Source organism: Balaenoptera borealis (assembly GCF_965194805.1).
Source record: "Balaenoptera borealis genome assembly, chromosome: 8".
In the NCBI taxonomy this organism is placed as follows: domain Eukaryota; kingdom Metazoa; phylum Chordata; class Mammalia; order Artiodactyla; family Balaenopteridae; genus Balaenoptera; species Balaenoptera borealis.
In genome coordinates, this window is record NC_138865.1 from 46,408,508 (window position 1) to 46,423,836 (window position 15,329).

Genomic DNA, 15,329 nt, shown 5'->3' on the forward strand with positions numbered 1-15,329 from the left:
AATCAGAAATGAGATGCTTTATATTATGGAGGCATTTACATGCTTCTTTGCAAAGAAGTTGAAGAAAGCATTTGAAGATGCAGGCAAAGAAGATGAGAGATTGGCTCTCAGAAGTAATGAAGAAAATGAAAACTGGCCAGTTCTTGTTAAACTTCTTTTAGAAAGGAGCCATATTAATGTATTGGACAGAAACTATGCCTTTTCTGTGTTGTTAGAAGTTTTTGATTTGGTATTGAATCTAAGTGCAACCATTATAACCTACAATGATTATAATATCAACTCTTCGGAAATTTAAGTGAACCTCACATGAAATCATAGCAGTACATAATCTATCAAACTAGATAAGAATAATTTATTATTGGGGTTGAAATTCTGTTTTGGAAGTACTCCTATTAAAGTTTTCCCAAAATGCAGTAGTCATAATCCCCCAAAAATTCCCTTATATGGATATATGTGTGTGTGCGTGTGCGTGTGTGTGTGTGTAGGTGTATGATTCCAATAGGTAAGACATGCTTCAGTAATGGCACTCATAATGGGAGAAATGGTGATTGTAGGTATAACCAATGGTGTCTGTTTCTTTAATGGAATTTGGAGACATGCTTATGAAATATATTGCTATTTGGAAATTAGCTAAAAAGGTCAGAAATAAGCATATCCTTATTATATGGGTGCACGATTGTTAAAAATTTATTTCTTTCAATATCTAGTTATTTTTCTTCCATCCTTTCAACAGTGATAAAACTCATGCTTTCAGAAAGGTCATCATCAGTAATAAAGTAATATTTAACAATGAAATAATCTTTTGCTAAGTTTTGGAAATAAGGACTAGAATCAGTATTCTGTAAAGTTTATAATGACTTTTCCTGTGCTCTTGCACATAGTTCTTATTTTAACATATTTTCTTTTAGTAAAGCATGTAATATAAAGGTTGAGTCCTATGTTTTCTCTTGCAATATTATTGGCTGCCTGAAATATTTTCCATTAAGGAAGGTATTTACTTGATTCTTCAAAAAAATATTAATTTTCACCTTATTATAAAAATAAGGTCTAACATACTTAAATTTGAATCTCAGTTTTGCCACTTTTAGGCCATATAATCTTGAATTAATTTATCTGCCTCAAAAACTCAACATATTAATAGTTTAGTTTTTAATGAGGATTATATGAATTAATACATGCAAAACATTAATATAGTACGTGACTATTAGTAAATACCTTAACACTATAACTATTATTATTAACATTAATTGATAAATTTATGAATTAAATGAGATATCACATTTTTATATGAAATTATATAAACACATATACTTAGCATGGTGTTGTAGGACTTAACAAATGGTAGCTAAAATCTGTAAGGTAAAAGTCATTGGAAATATAGAAAAAAGTGAGGAAGAAAGCAAAAGTTACCTAAAATCCTATTAGCCAGTGAGAAAAAGTCACTATTTTATTTATTTTGTTAAGTATTGTTAAATTCAAGGGAGCCTACACTAGGTGACATCAAGATAAACACTTATTTTCAAAGCAAGGGAAATCTTTATTTATTCATAATTATTGATAAATTACAAAATAAATAAGAGTAGAAGTATGTAAGGTTTGTTAAATGCTTATTTAGTATTGTTGACCTCACAGTAATGGCACTTTTTTGAAAAAGGGAAATGTAAGTTTAAAACCCTTTATTAGTTATAGTTATAATATTTTTGCACATGGAAAGCACACACACAGGCACACAATATGAATTTTAAATCATCTGGAACTATAATCTGAATTCTTGATACCCAATATGTGGTCAATGGTTCAGCACCATCAATATAACCTAAGCCTGTGATAAATACAGACTCGTGAGTCTTGTCCTAGACCCACCAAATCAAACATCTGAGGTTTGATTAATGTGCATATAGATACCATGTAACTCATATTCACTTCAAATTTGAAAAGCAATGTTTTAAACCATAATAATAATATTGATAATGATAATAGTAATAATAATACAGAAATAAAACTTATTGGGTTTACGTATTTTAGCAGAATGATTCAGATAGAAAAATACTCTGCTAGTGAAACTAATAAAGTCTTTATATGTCATTGTTTTGTGTGAATAAAAGCAAAGTGTATGCCCTGTAATAGTATTAGTGCCTCATTGTTCAAGGTTACTTCAGTGCTGTTTGAGAGTTACTTGTTTCTCTTTTGGCTTGTTATTGATCAGAGCTACAGATAGGACACAAATAATTTAGAAGTCTCTAAATATTTAACCCTGGCCTATGCATACTCATAAAATTTATGCTCAAATCCAAAATTAATAGTATATGTGATATCAGTATTCCCCACAGAATGCCACACTGAGAGAGTTACAGTTGGGAACCTTTCAGAAAATAACTAATGGGTACAGTTGTGGTCTTCAGTGTGATTCTTGTTAAGAAAAAAAAAATATAAATAAATCTATGTTTTCATAATGGAAATTGTTTTAATATCTCAAAAGAGCAGGCATACATACATGAATGAGTATGAGAAAAATCATTTTTTCTATGGTTTTGTATTTACTGTTTCTTTAAATGCAAGATTTCTTCCTTTTGGGAATGAATAAATATAAGGAAGAATAATTAGTTCGAATATACTTTAACGATATTATTCATTCATCCATACATTCATTAAGCAGAAATGTTTAGGAGCTACTTATTAGTAGCTAGATTCCTGTTCACATGGATCCCACATTCCAGTGAAGAAGAGAGATAATAGACAAACAAATAAATTAAAAATATGATTATAGGTTGTGATGGGAATGAAGACACTTTGTGATATCAAGTGTCACTTGATACCCCAAACCCACTTTGGGGTTTATCATCAAAACTACTTTGGGGTTCATCAAGTGGGATAAACCTCTTTGACAAAGTGGTTTTTGAACTTGAGGCGTGAAAAGGATCCAGTTGCAGAGCATTCTATGCTTGATTTCCTGAAAAGTAATGTCCTTAGGTGCTGAAGACCATGGCTTATTAGTGGAAGAGTATGTGAGAGCTCAATAAAAAATGAAGGAGAACTATGCAAGGTAATATGTGAGAGGTAGGCTGTAGTCAGTTCATGTCAGAGCTTGTAGGTAACAGTAAGAAAATTGGATTTCAATCAGTGCAATAGAAAGCCAATGAAGAATTTTAAGCAGAGTAGTAAAATGATGAATAATGCTATCAAAAGTCTACCCTGGCCAGAGTGTAAGCAATGGATTATAGAATGGGTCAAGAGGAGAATCAGTGAGAATAGGTAGAAAGCTTTTGCTGTCCTCTAGGTAACAGATGATGGTGGCTTCAACTGATGAAAGAAGAGAGCTGTATGGAGTTAGCTGTATTTAGGGTGCATAATTATCATGGGAAAGGAATTTATTAAGGAGGATCCCCATGTTTCTGGCTTGAGTACAAAGCAGATGTGTCAATTTCCTAAGCAGTGGGGGAAGACCTAGGAAGGTACATCAGGAAAATCAAGAGTTGCAGTTTGGATTAAGTTTGGAAGGTAGTAGATACCTTGGCAATTAAGAGAATAGATTCTGGGAAAGGTTCAAATCCTACTTTATTGGTTATTAGTAGTGGTTCTTTAATAATTTACTAAAACTGAGCCTCAGTTTTCTCATCTTTAAAAAAGAGGGCGGTTAATAATACCTACCTTATAGGGCTATTGTAAATATTAAGTTAGATATTTCCTCTAAAATGATAAGAACAGTTCCTGATACGTTGTATGCAACAAAATAATAATCACTATTATAATATGATATGACTATTATTATTGGTCACACAAGTGGCAATGTCAAAGAGGCAATCTGGTATAAAAGTATGATGTATGAAGGAAAGCGATTGACATTAATTATTTTAAGAAAGCATTTCACCTCATTACACCTTTTTGAGTTAATAAAAACTATCCTAGAATAGTATTTACTGTTTTTTGTCAACTTATCTTTCTCTCCTTTATCCTTCTCTCTTTTTGTGGATTGCAGAGGGTTGAGTAGAGTTGGGAAGTAGCATAAGAAGAGTCGTTAGGACAATGGAAAAGACATTCTAATTCTAAAAAGAATATTTTATTTCCCTTTGTCAACTTTACAGTTACTCCAAAAGTTAATTCAAACTTTGAATTCATTGACTTTAAATTTTCCTGTATAAATAGATAATAATTATTTTTGATAATAGATTTTCAGGTTCATCCAATAATTTTTAAATACTGAAGCTACAAGGAATAATCTGTGTCTTGCATGTTGACTTCATTGTCAATTTTAACCTTTAAATGTCAGGTTTATTGGCAGGGCAAAATAGTTTCTCCTTCAGATTTATTTTCTTCTTTTCTGCAAACAGCTACATTATAACAAAATACCATTTTGCCTTACAGAGTGGAAGATTGAAAATCTTCAAATATATGAATGGCTTTGAACATGAGTTTCATTCTTTCATTTACTTAACAAAAAAAAAAAAGAAAGAATTTAATGAGTACCTAGGTGATAGATAATTTGTCATGTTCTGAGAATTCCAAGATAAGACGTGACAATATATTTGCTTTCAAGATGCAGAACCCCAAACATGTGAAGAAGTTTAATCCCTATTGTGTTTCTTTTAAAGCTTTATAAATCATGCTATGTAAATTTGAATTATTATTGTTCCATATATTGTTATTAATATATGGAAATCCTTCTAGAAGCAAATATCATTTTTCTTTTTACATTTTTTTGGCAGCGGTGAAATAGGGTTATGAAAAGAGGTTCAGAGCAGAACACTAAAAGTGGCCACCACCAGCATGAGGAGACCAACAAGTCAAACTGGTAAGTGAAAAAGATGATTCATGGGTGACGCATTTACCCAATTTAATAACGCATCTCTTTTATGCGTTATTAAATCTGTTGATGCTGTTTCTCACACAATAAATCTTCATCGCTTATAAATAAAAATGAGAATGCTTCTAAAATGTAGCCTATGAAATTTATTCTCATTACTTAGAATACCTTAGGGAGGTGGTATTAGGTGGGAAAAGTCACCAATTCTGCTATAGACAGACAGAGATTTAAAGTAGCTATGTGACTCTGTGAAAGTTGCTTAATTCTTTCATTCATACTTTCCTAATTTTGAAATGGAGATTATGGTAGTTGCCTAGTTATATTTTCCTAAGAATTAAGTAAGAAATTGCATATGAACAACCGAACATTTCCTTAGCAAAGAAAAAGAGCTAAAAGTTATGACTAATATATATTGAATACATTCCGCGTGCCAAGTACTAAATACTAAATACTTCACTGCATTATTTTATTGAATACTCACAACAATCTTTAAAGATAGAAGCTATTATTATTCTCATTTTACAGATGGAGAAACAGTGCTATTAAAAGATACGTGGCCTGCCTTAAGTCACACATTGCTCCCTGAGACAATTGTTTGGATGCAGTTCTGTCTGATGCCAGAGTTTCTGTTCTTGTATTTACTCATAAAGCCAACAAACATTTATTGGGTATCTAATAAATGCCAAGCTTCTTTTAGCTGAGCTGCCATGCTATTTCCCAAATGATTTTTACTTAGACTATAACAACCATATTCTTATATGAAGTCTTATAGCTTACAAATAATTTATGAATAAGTAACTTTGTTTAGTATTCACATAATCTCTATGAAAGAAAAAGTAGGGACCATTGCTCATATCTTTACAGATGGAGAAATTGAGGTCCCAACAGGTTAACTGACCTACTGGATATAACTCAGTGCTTCTCAGACCCTGTGGTTAAGGGTCAGTTTACTGTTAATTCATTTTAATCCGTTACAGACTGAATGCTTTTATAAAATTGCTAAAAATTAATTACTAGAGAAATGAAATGATTAAAAGGTAGACACAAAATATACAAGTCCACATATTTATTATTGTCATTATCTTACAGATATATAATCACCCTAATAAATGTCTATAAAAGTTTCTAATGCTTACTCTCCATTTCCATACTCCTCATGGTGCACACCAATTAGCATGTGCAGGCTAACACTAGCCTGTAAATCAGACAGTAAATCATAGCATCAGTAGAGCTAATATGAGGCAAATGTAACACTCAGTCCTAGACCTTCCATCTTCTAGCCCAGGTCTTTTCATATTGCTCCATACTGCCTCAACATACAGCCAGAAGCCTGTTTTATAATCTAAGGAACAAAAAGATCAAATTCCAAATTGTTCACATGCAACCGTTGCAAGAAAACTGACAATGACAAAACATCTTAAAAGAGTTATATGAAAGAATTGACATGAAAAAAAGTGGAAAAAAAAACCAGTTGAAAGTGTATAGGAATGATTTATTTTAAATTTATTTATAAGAAACCAAGACTTTAAAATTTTGATATGTGATATATTGCTGATTTTTCTCATGATACGTTTTTTTCTCCCTCTTCTTTTTTCATTATGTTTATTCTTTGAAAAGAGAAGTCAAATTGTATTTAGAAGGCTGGGTTTTGTCATTTCCTGAGCAGTGTATAGACCTTGTATAATTCTAAGAGATAAAAGTGGATCTTGACCAGCTATGAAATGAAAATGAACTCATCTCCCCAGTATACTGAAAAAGCCTGAAAATAAATGTAACTCGTTTATTTCAAAAAATACCAAAGAAAATTACAGCACTTTTGGGGCAAAGTAAAATGAACACTGAGTCAGCAATGAAAATTCACTTTGTAAGACAGTTTTGTGGCTTTCTCAGTTCTACTGAAATGGATCCAAATATTTACATGTGCTATGTTATTAATGACTATTTTTGCCATCTGTGTCAAAGTCATATTGCACAGATGTTCAGGAGTAACTTTTGGTTGTGAGTAAATATTAGAGGAAGATTGAATTTTCCTCCAAATGAGGCTGGTGGGATGGTTTTTTAATCCTAGTTTACGATGTCAGAAATAGTTGTTTTTTGGAAGTTCTACCAGCTTAACTGTGCTTGATGCAGCTTAAAATGACTATAAGGGCATAGAGAAAGATGAACATTTATGACAAAATTCAAAACTGAGACTTTCAGCCAATCTATTATTAGCTTCTGGGAAGACTCCACATTGCTAAATTGAAATTCACAGCCTGGAGTAGAACAAACCCATGGCCTTAAATAATATAGAGAGACTCTGTGTTCCTCACTTACTTTCTGCCGGCTGATTCAGAGATTCAAGATTTGTATGACTCAGAAAGCTAAGCAGCCATACCTTGGTACCTCCCTTCAATCAATGCCTTTATATCAATATCCACTTGAGGATTATCTTTCCTACTCCCTCTGAAAAGGCTAGAAAGGAAGGAAGGAAGGACTTAGGGAAATACATAGTAACCAAGGAGAAAGATAGTCCCTATAGGTGTTGCAGGTGTGGTGATAATGGGAATAGTGACGATAGTACTCTGTGTGTGTGTGTGTGTGTGTGTGTGTGTGTGTGTGTTAAACTCTATCAGATCATCAGAGAACCACAGAGTGTGGAGAGAAGGTGGTCCACCAACCTTCTAGCAGAGGTCTTTAATTTGAATGCCTGATACCAATTGGAATTTAGGCCTGAGATTGTTCACAGTTTACTCTTCAACTGTGAAGCTTAGAGTCTTTCTACTAAAAGCCATGTTATCAGTAGGACCAAGGGCTAAGGGTCAGTCTTATGACTTGTCTGTTGAAAAATACTACCCTTCATTAGATTTTATCACATTCTCAAATCTAGAAGCAAACAATAGCAACAACACAATCAAAGTCAAACAGGATCTGGATAATGATTACTTTGACATGGGAAAGGAAAGTCTCAGAGGTAAATCATATGTAGCTCAATGAGTTAATACAAAACACAGAAAAATATCTTAGAAAATTGCTTTTTAGCCTTAACACATTCATCGATTAACTTAGAAATACAAGCCATTAAGATTGAGAAAGTTGAAATGCAAAGGATCTAAAGGAAACAGAAAATGTAATAGAAGAATTAAATCTGCCTTTGAAGGCAACAACTTATATAATCAGATTTGTGGAAAGCAGATTGAAGAAGCCTTCTTATTGTAGAATGCAGCAGACAAGGACAATGATGAAAATTATGAGAGAAAAAAATGACCAATATGGCAAACAAATCAAATATATAGGTAATTATTCATGAAAAAAGAGAAAAAGAATAAATAACAAAGAAGCCCTAATCAAAGAATCACAAGGGAAAAAAGTCTTGTTCAAGAAAAAAAATGAAAAGCACTTTTTATCACTCTAGAATTTACTCTCTAAGATCTGAGATTCTTTTTTTGTATTGCGTGGGAATTTCCTACGTTTTAAAAGTTAGGAAAATTTAGTGGTAAATCAATATGAAAGATTATTTTGGCTCTGGTAGTTTTTTTTTTCTTCTTTTTTTAATGCTTCATGCTTCTACACTATAGAAGCTTGGTTTACTCAGATTTTTTATTTTCCTTAAACAATTTTGATAATTTCTATTAACAGAAAAATTATCTAAGATATCTAATTATCTAAATTATCTTACTTATGCTAAGTAAGTGTCCATGTATGAATATACATATAGAAAAAAAGACTTGAAGTATATGCACAAGTGGAATAATTAACTTATTTTTATTTTTCTATTTTAATCTCATCTACGTTGTCTGACATATAATATATATATATCTCATATATAATATATGATTCATTAAAGATTTTTGTTGAAATATACTTAATAACAGTGCACAAATAATAAGTGAACAACTCAATAAATTATCGCAAAATCCACAAACATATGTATTAACCATTCAAATTAGGAAACAGAGCGTAACCAATATAACTGGAGGTGCTCTTTTTCTTCCTAAGTCACAAATCCCAACCCTCCATAAGGTAACAAGTTTCCTAAATTCAAATACTGTTAATTATTTCACCTTTTTTTGAGTTTTATATAAATGGAATAATAGAATTTGTATTAATACTTGTTTTGTTGTGTGGCCTCTTGTTCTCAATATTACTTATGTGAGACTTCTATGTGTAATAGTAACTTACCTTTCAATACGATATACTATTTTATCATGGCTACTTTGTGGCTGTTACTTTCTTATACTTGTCTTTTGGGGCATGTATGTGCACATTTCTGTTGGATATACAATTAATTATATATTTCTTATATGTTCACTTTTAGTAGGTACTGATACTTTCCCAAACTGGTTGTGTTAATTTACATTCCCACTGGCAGAGTGTAAGGGTTCTAGTTGCTTCACATCTTTACCAACACTTGGCAATTATCAGGGATTTTAATTTTAGCAGTCTGGTGGGTGTGTTGTAGTATCTCATTATGGTTTTAATTAACATTTCCATGATGTCTGAGAAGGGTGGTATTGCTATCTCAGATCAACAATTCCATAGGTACCACAAAATTAAAAGGCAAGTAGAAATTTAGAGGAAGTATTAAGAAAGGTGGTAACTTTATTAAGCTACAATTAATGAACATTCAGTCTAAAGGGATCTAAAATTCCGCTTTACATTAGACAATGAAAAATTGTATAAAAACATGTCATTAAATATATGCAAGCCTGGCAATCTCATCCAAATTAAAAATTCAGCTTATCAAGAGATTGACCAAGATGGCAGAGTAGAAAGGCCCTGAGCTCACCTTTTCTCATGAGCACACCAAAACCGCAACTATTTGCAGAACAACCATCAATAAAAAAGGCCAGAACCTACCAGAAAAGATCTTCTTTTTTTTTTTTTTTTTAACATCGTTATTGGAGTAAAATTGCTTTAAAATGGTGTGTTAGTTTCTCCTTTATAACAAAGTGAATCAGCTATACATATAGATATATCCCATATCTCCTCCCTCTTGCGTCTCCTTCCCAACCTCCCTATACCAACCTTCTAGGTGGTCCAAAGCACCGAGCTGATCTCCCTGTGCTATGTGACTGCTTCCCACTAGCTATCTATTTTACATTTATAAGTCCATGCCACTCTCTCACTTCGTCCCAGCTTACCCTTCCCCCTCCCCGTGTCCTCAAGTCCATTCTCTACGTCTACGTTTTTATTCCTGTCCTGCCCCTAGGTTCTTCAGAACCATTTTTTTTTTGATTCCATATATATGGGTTAGCATACAGTATTTGTTTTTCTCTTTCTGACTTATTTCACTCTGTATGACAAACTCTAAGTCCATCCACCTCACTGCAAATAATTGAATTTTGCTTCTTTTCATGGCTGAGTAGTATTCCATTGTATATATGTGCCACATCTTTTTTATCCATTCATTTGTCAATGGACACTTGGTTGCTTCCATGTCCTGGCTATGGTAAATAGAGCTGCAAAGAACATTGTGGTACATGACTCTTTTTGAATTATGGTTTCCTCAGGATATATGCCCAGTAGTGGGATTGCTGGGTCGTATGGTAGTTCTATTTTTAGTTTTTTAAGGAACCTCCATACTGTTCTCCATAGTGGCTGTATCAAACTACATTCCCACCAACAGTGCAAGAGAGTTCCCTTTTCTCCATACCCTCTCCAGCATTTATTGTTTGTACATTTTTTAATGATGGCCATTCTGACCAGTGTGAGGTAGTACCTCATTGTAGTTTTGATTTACATTTCTCTAATGATTAGTGATGTTCAGCATTCTTTCATGTGTTTGTTGGCAATCTGTATATCTTCTTTTGAGAAATGTCTGTTTAGGTCTTCTGCCCATTTTTGGATTGGGTTATTTGTTTTCTTGATATTGAGTTGCACGAGCTGTTTGTAAATTTTGGAGGTAAATCCTTTGTCAGTTGCTTCATTTGCAAATATTTTCTCCCATTCTGAGGGTTGTCTTTTCGTCTTGTTTATGGTTTCCTTTGCTGTGCAAAAGCTTTTACGTTTCATTAGGTCCCATTTGTTTATTTTTGTTTTTAATTTCCATTTCTCTAGGAGGTGGGTCAAAAAGGATCTTGCTGTGATTTATGTCATAGAGTGTTCTGCCTATGTTTTCCTCTAAGAGTTTGATAGTGTCTGGCCTTACACTTAGGTCTTTAATCCATTTTGAGTTTATTTTTGTGTATGGTGTTAGGGAGTGTTCTAATTTCATTCTTTTACATGTAGCTGTCCAGTTTTCCCAGCACCACTTACTGAAGAGGCTGTCTTTTCTCCACTGTATATTCTTGCTTCCTTTATCAAAAAGGGTGACCATATGTGCATGGGTTTATCTCTGGGCTTTCTATCCTGTTCTGCTGATCTATATTTCTGTTTCTGTGCCAGTACCATACTGTCTGGATTACTGTAGCTTTGTATTATAGTCTGAAGTCAGGGAGCCTGATTCCTCCAGTTCCGTTTTTCTTCCTCAAGATTGCTTTGGCTATTCGGGGTCTTTTGTGTCTCTATACAAATTTGTCTTGGTGCTCCGGCCAGATGTCAGACCTGTGCCTCTGGGGTGGGAGAGTAGAGTTCAGGACATTGGTCCACCAGAGACCTCCCAGTTCCACATAATATCAAACAGTGAAAGCTATCCCAGAGATCTCCATCTCAATGCTAAGACCCAGCTCCACTCAACAAACAGCAAGCTACAGTGCTGGACGCCCTATGCCAAACAACTATCAAGACAGAAACACAACACGACCCATTAGCAGAGAGGCTGTCTAGAATCATAATAAGTTCACAGACACCCCAAAACACACCATCAGATGCAGTCCTGCCCAACAACAAGACAAGATCCAGCCTCATCCACCAGAACATAGGCACCAGTACCCTCCACCAGGAAGCCTACACAACCCACTGAACCAACCTTACACACTGGGGGCAGACACCAGAAAAAACAGAAACTACGAACCTGCACCCTGTGAAAAGGAGACCCCAAACACAGTAAGTTAAGCAAAATGAGAACACAGAGAAATACACAGCAGATGAAGGAGCAAGGTAAAAACCCACCAGACCAAACAAATGAAGAGGAAATAGGCAGTCTACTTGAAAAACAATTCAGAGTAATGATAGTAAAGATGATCCAAAATTTTGGAAGTAGAATGGAGAAAATATAAGAAATGTTTAACAAGGACCTAGAAGAACTAAAGGGCAAACAAACAATGATGAACAACATAATAAATGAAATTAAAAATTCTCTAGAAGGAATCAATAGCAGAATAACTGAGGCAGAAGAACGGATAAGTTACCTGGAAGACAAAATAGTGGAAATAACTACTGCAGAGCAGAATAAAGAGAAAAGAATGAAAAGAATTGAGGACAGTCTCAGAGACCTCTGGGACAATATTAAACACACGAACATTCGAATTATAGGGGTCCCAGAAGAAGAGAAAAAGAAAGGGACTGAGAAAATATTTGAAGACATTATAGTTGAAATCTTCCCTAATATGGGAAAGGAAATAGTCAATCAAGTCCAGGAAGTGCAGAGAGTCCCATACACGATAAATCCAAGGAGAAATACGCCAAGACATACATTAATCAAACTATCAAAAATTAAAGACGAAGAAGAAATATTAAAAGCAGCAAGGGAAAAACAACAAATAACATACAAGGGAATCCCCATAAGGTTAACAGCTGATATTTCAGCAGAAACTCTGCAAGCCAGAAGGGAGAGGCAAGACATACTTAAAGTGATGAAGGGGAGAAACCTACAACCAAGATTACTCGACCCAGTAAGGATCTCATTCAGATTCGACTGAGAAATTAAAACCTTTACAGACAAGCAAAAGCTAAGAGAAATCAGCACCACCAAACCACCTTTACAAAAAATGCTAAAGGAACTTCTCTAGGCAGGAAACACAAGAGAAGGAAAAGACCTACAATAACAAACCCAAAACAATTAAGAGAAAGCAAGTGACAAGGACCCACTTAATGGCAAATGGATTTTGGAGAGGGAACTTCAGGCCCTAAGAGGATCAGTGGGAGTAAGATAGAGTTTTAGTTACAAAGCCTCTCTTACAAAGCCTCTCAAATTCTTGGTAATATTTCCAGATATGAAAAAAGATTCAAATGTATTAACAGTGATTCAGTTAACATAACTGAAATACAAGGCATTACTCATGATGAGTAAGATAAGAGTTTGTCACAGGAAAAATAACAAGGCTGAAATGAGAACAATAGGACATTTAGTTAATCAGCAAGTGGTTTTTGAGTTCTAAACACACGTCTCACACTATATTAGCCCCAGAGAGGTACAAAAGTGTAGTAGAACATTGACTGCACCTTCAAAAAATTTATAATAAAGTTGCAGAAGTATCATTCTTCGTTATAGAGGAATAAAACATTAAAAAAAAAACTTCAGGGAATTATTTGTGACAAATTGTTTGCTCCTGAGGTTATGACATCTGGTGCATTATATGAACTAAAGCTAAAAGAGCAATTTGTTGTTCATCTCTTCAAAGTAATCTTGCCAATTCATAAATTCACATCAAGCCAATTTTCCCAGTAGTTTTCTCCTTACGTACTATAAACCTCAAACTAAACCGCATTGAGAGAAATTGATAATTATAGTCTCTGTCGTTTACCTTGTAAAATATTCTCATTAAGATTCACTTTGTGGTACCCTGCCTGAATTGCTAATTTTTTTCAGTGAGAATGCTTGGGCTGAGTTGTTATTAATCCAAACGTATGCCTCCCAGCAACTTTTTCTTTGAGGGACAAAGAAAGTAGTGATGACTTAAGAGAAAAAAAAAAAAAAATTAATATGAAACCTGTATGCAATGTTGCTCTTTTGTTTTTGTTTGTTTGTTTCTTCCTGGCGGGAAAGGTAGTTTTATATTCCTGGAACTAGTGTTTACGTAATAATTTTCTTCATGACCTGGTGACAATATTGAGGATTTAAGATTTTGGTACATAATTTAGTCTCATTAATATATCTTAAGACTTCACTGTGTGCTTTGCCAGCATTTCAGTCCTCTTTGAAAAGGATTTTATTTTGCTATGTGATGAGATTTGTAACTGGTCCTGGTCGAGATAAAAGTTTCTGTTTTCTTGAAAGAGAACTATCATACACAGAGACCATGAAAACTTTTTTTTTTTTTAACCATTGTGACAGGTCAGGATTTCTTCCTCATCTCTCCAGCTTTTTGTGTTCCCATGATACACTGCTTGACTGTTTTGAATCTGGAATTAGCTCTGCAATAGATCCTGTTCACTTATGACTTTAAGTGGCTACTGAACAGCACTTCAGCAATTTCAGGGAAGTGCCCTCTCTTCATAGATTGTAGAAAATGATTCTTACTCCCATAGTTCTGGAAGCTCCCAAACTCAGGAAGTGATGAAAACACTTTTAGAGTAGAGACAATTAAACATTATTTTAAATAAATGCCTATGAGGAATAGATACAAGATGATTCATAACACGTGTGTGTGGTAAGACTGCTCATCCTTCATAATGGAAGAAGTAGTTTGCCCCAAAAGAATCTTGTTCCAGATCACTTCTTTTATTTTTCACAGACATTCCTTGAATTAGAAGCTTTAGATTAACAAATATTATGTATGTCTGTATGTCCAGTTTGTGCCATGCATATCAGAGAAGAGAATCTTCACAGGTTTCCAGAGTGATACTTTGGGATGGAGAGAGAAAGATGACCCTGGTTCCAATGTGTGTATCACTGGACAGTTTCTCACAGAACTTCTAAAACACTCACTTGTCTGTATTCTGGAAAGGGAGCAGTCAGAATTGAGCAAACATCTGACATGAAAGGAGAATTCAGAAAGTGCAAATTTCTCTTTTGGTGTTCTCCAGATGTTTTATTTATTTCTCTTCCTCCTCATTTTATGCATGTGGAAGAAATGTACTACCATGCCTCTGAGGTAGAAGACATGGAGAGGATGGAGACTCACAGAAGAGTCTGGCAAGGCTATAAGTGAGGCAACCTACTATACATGTAACTCTTGGGTTAGGGGTAGAAGTAAATAAATAGGCTGAGGAGTGGGGCCAGCCTCTGTAACCACACGTGGGTTGAATATTGGTCTTAGTACAAATCAGCAGGTGACTTCAGTAAGTTATTTTTGTTTGCTCATCTGTAAAATGGCAATAATAATAGTACTTACTTTAATAAAATTGAAGTAGTGATTGAAAAGCATAATGCTTGTAAAGCACTTAACATAGTACCCAGCATCAGAGAAACACTCAAAAGTTACTAACCATGGTCACATGAATGAAATGTACTAACAAATGCTCGTTATTATTTGAGAAACAAAGAATCAGAAGATAAAAATGAAAGGGAAGAAAATGCATGGGGAATATGGGATGTGGAAGTACTAATATGTTGAGGTGAGTCTTTAAGGATGAATGTGTCCATCTGGCACATAAGGATACAGGGCCGTCCAGATACAGGGGTCAGCATAAGCAGAGAGAATAGCACATGGGTAAAAGATTCCAAGGTGTGCGTAGGGAACTACAAAATGGTTAGTACTGCAAGAGTGTACTGTGGAAGGCAGGG

The 15,329-nt window shown here is 34.2% G+C and overlaps 1 protein-coding gene across 5 annotated transcripts in view; it reads left to right on the forward strand.

Annotated features, from left to right (window-relative positions):
• The window catches only part of LINGO2 (leucine rich repeat and Ig domain containing 2), a 1,216,268-nt gene that overhangs the window by 685,642 nt on the left and 515,297 nt on the right, over positions 1-15,329 (forward strand). For all 5 annotated transcript variants that reach the window (XM_082400553.1, XM_082400556.1, XM_082400554.1 and 2 more), the window contains one exon: positions 4,704-4,789. The gene's annotated coding sequence lies outside the window, so the exon portion shown is untranslated. The remainder of the gene's footprint in view (positions 1-4,703; positions 4,790-15,329) is intronic.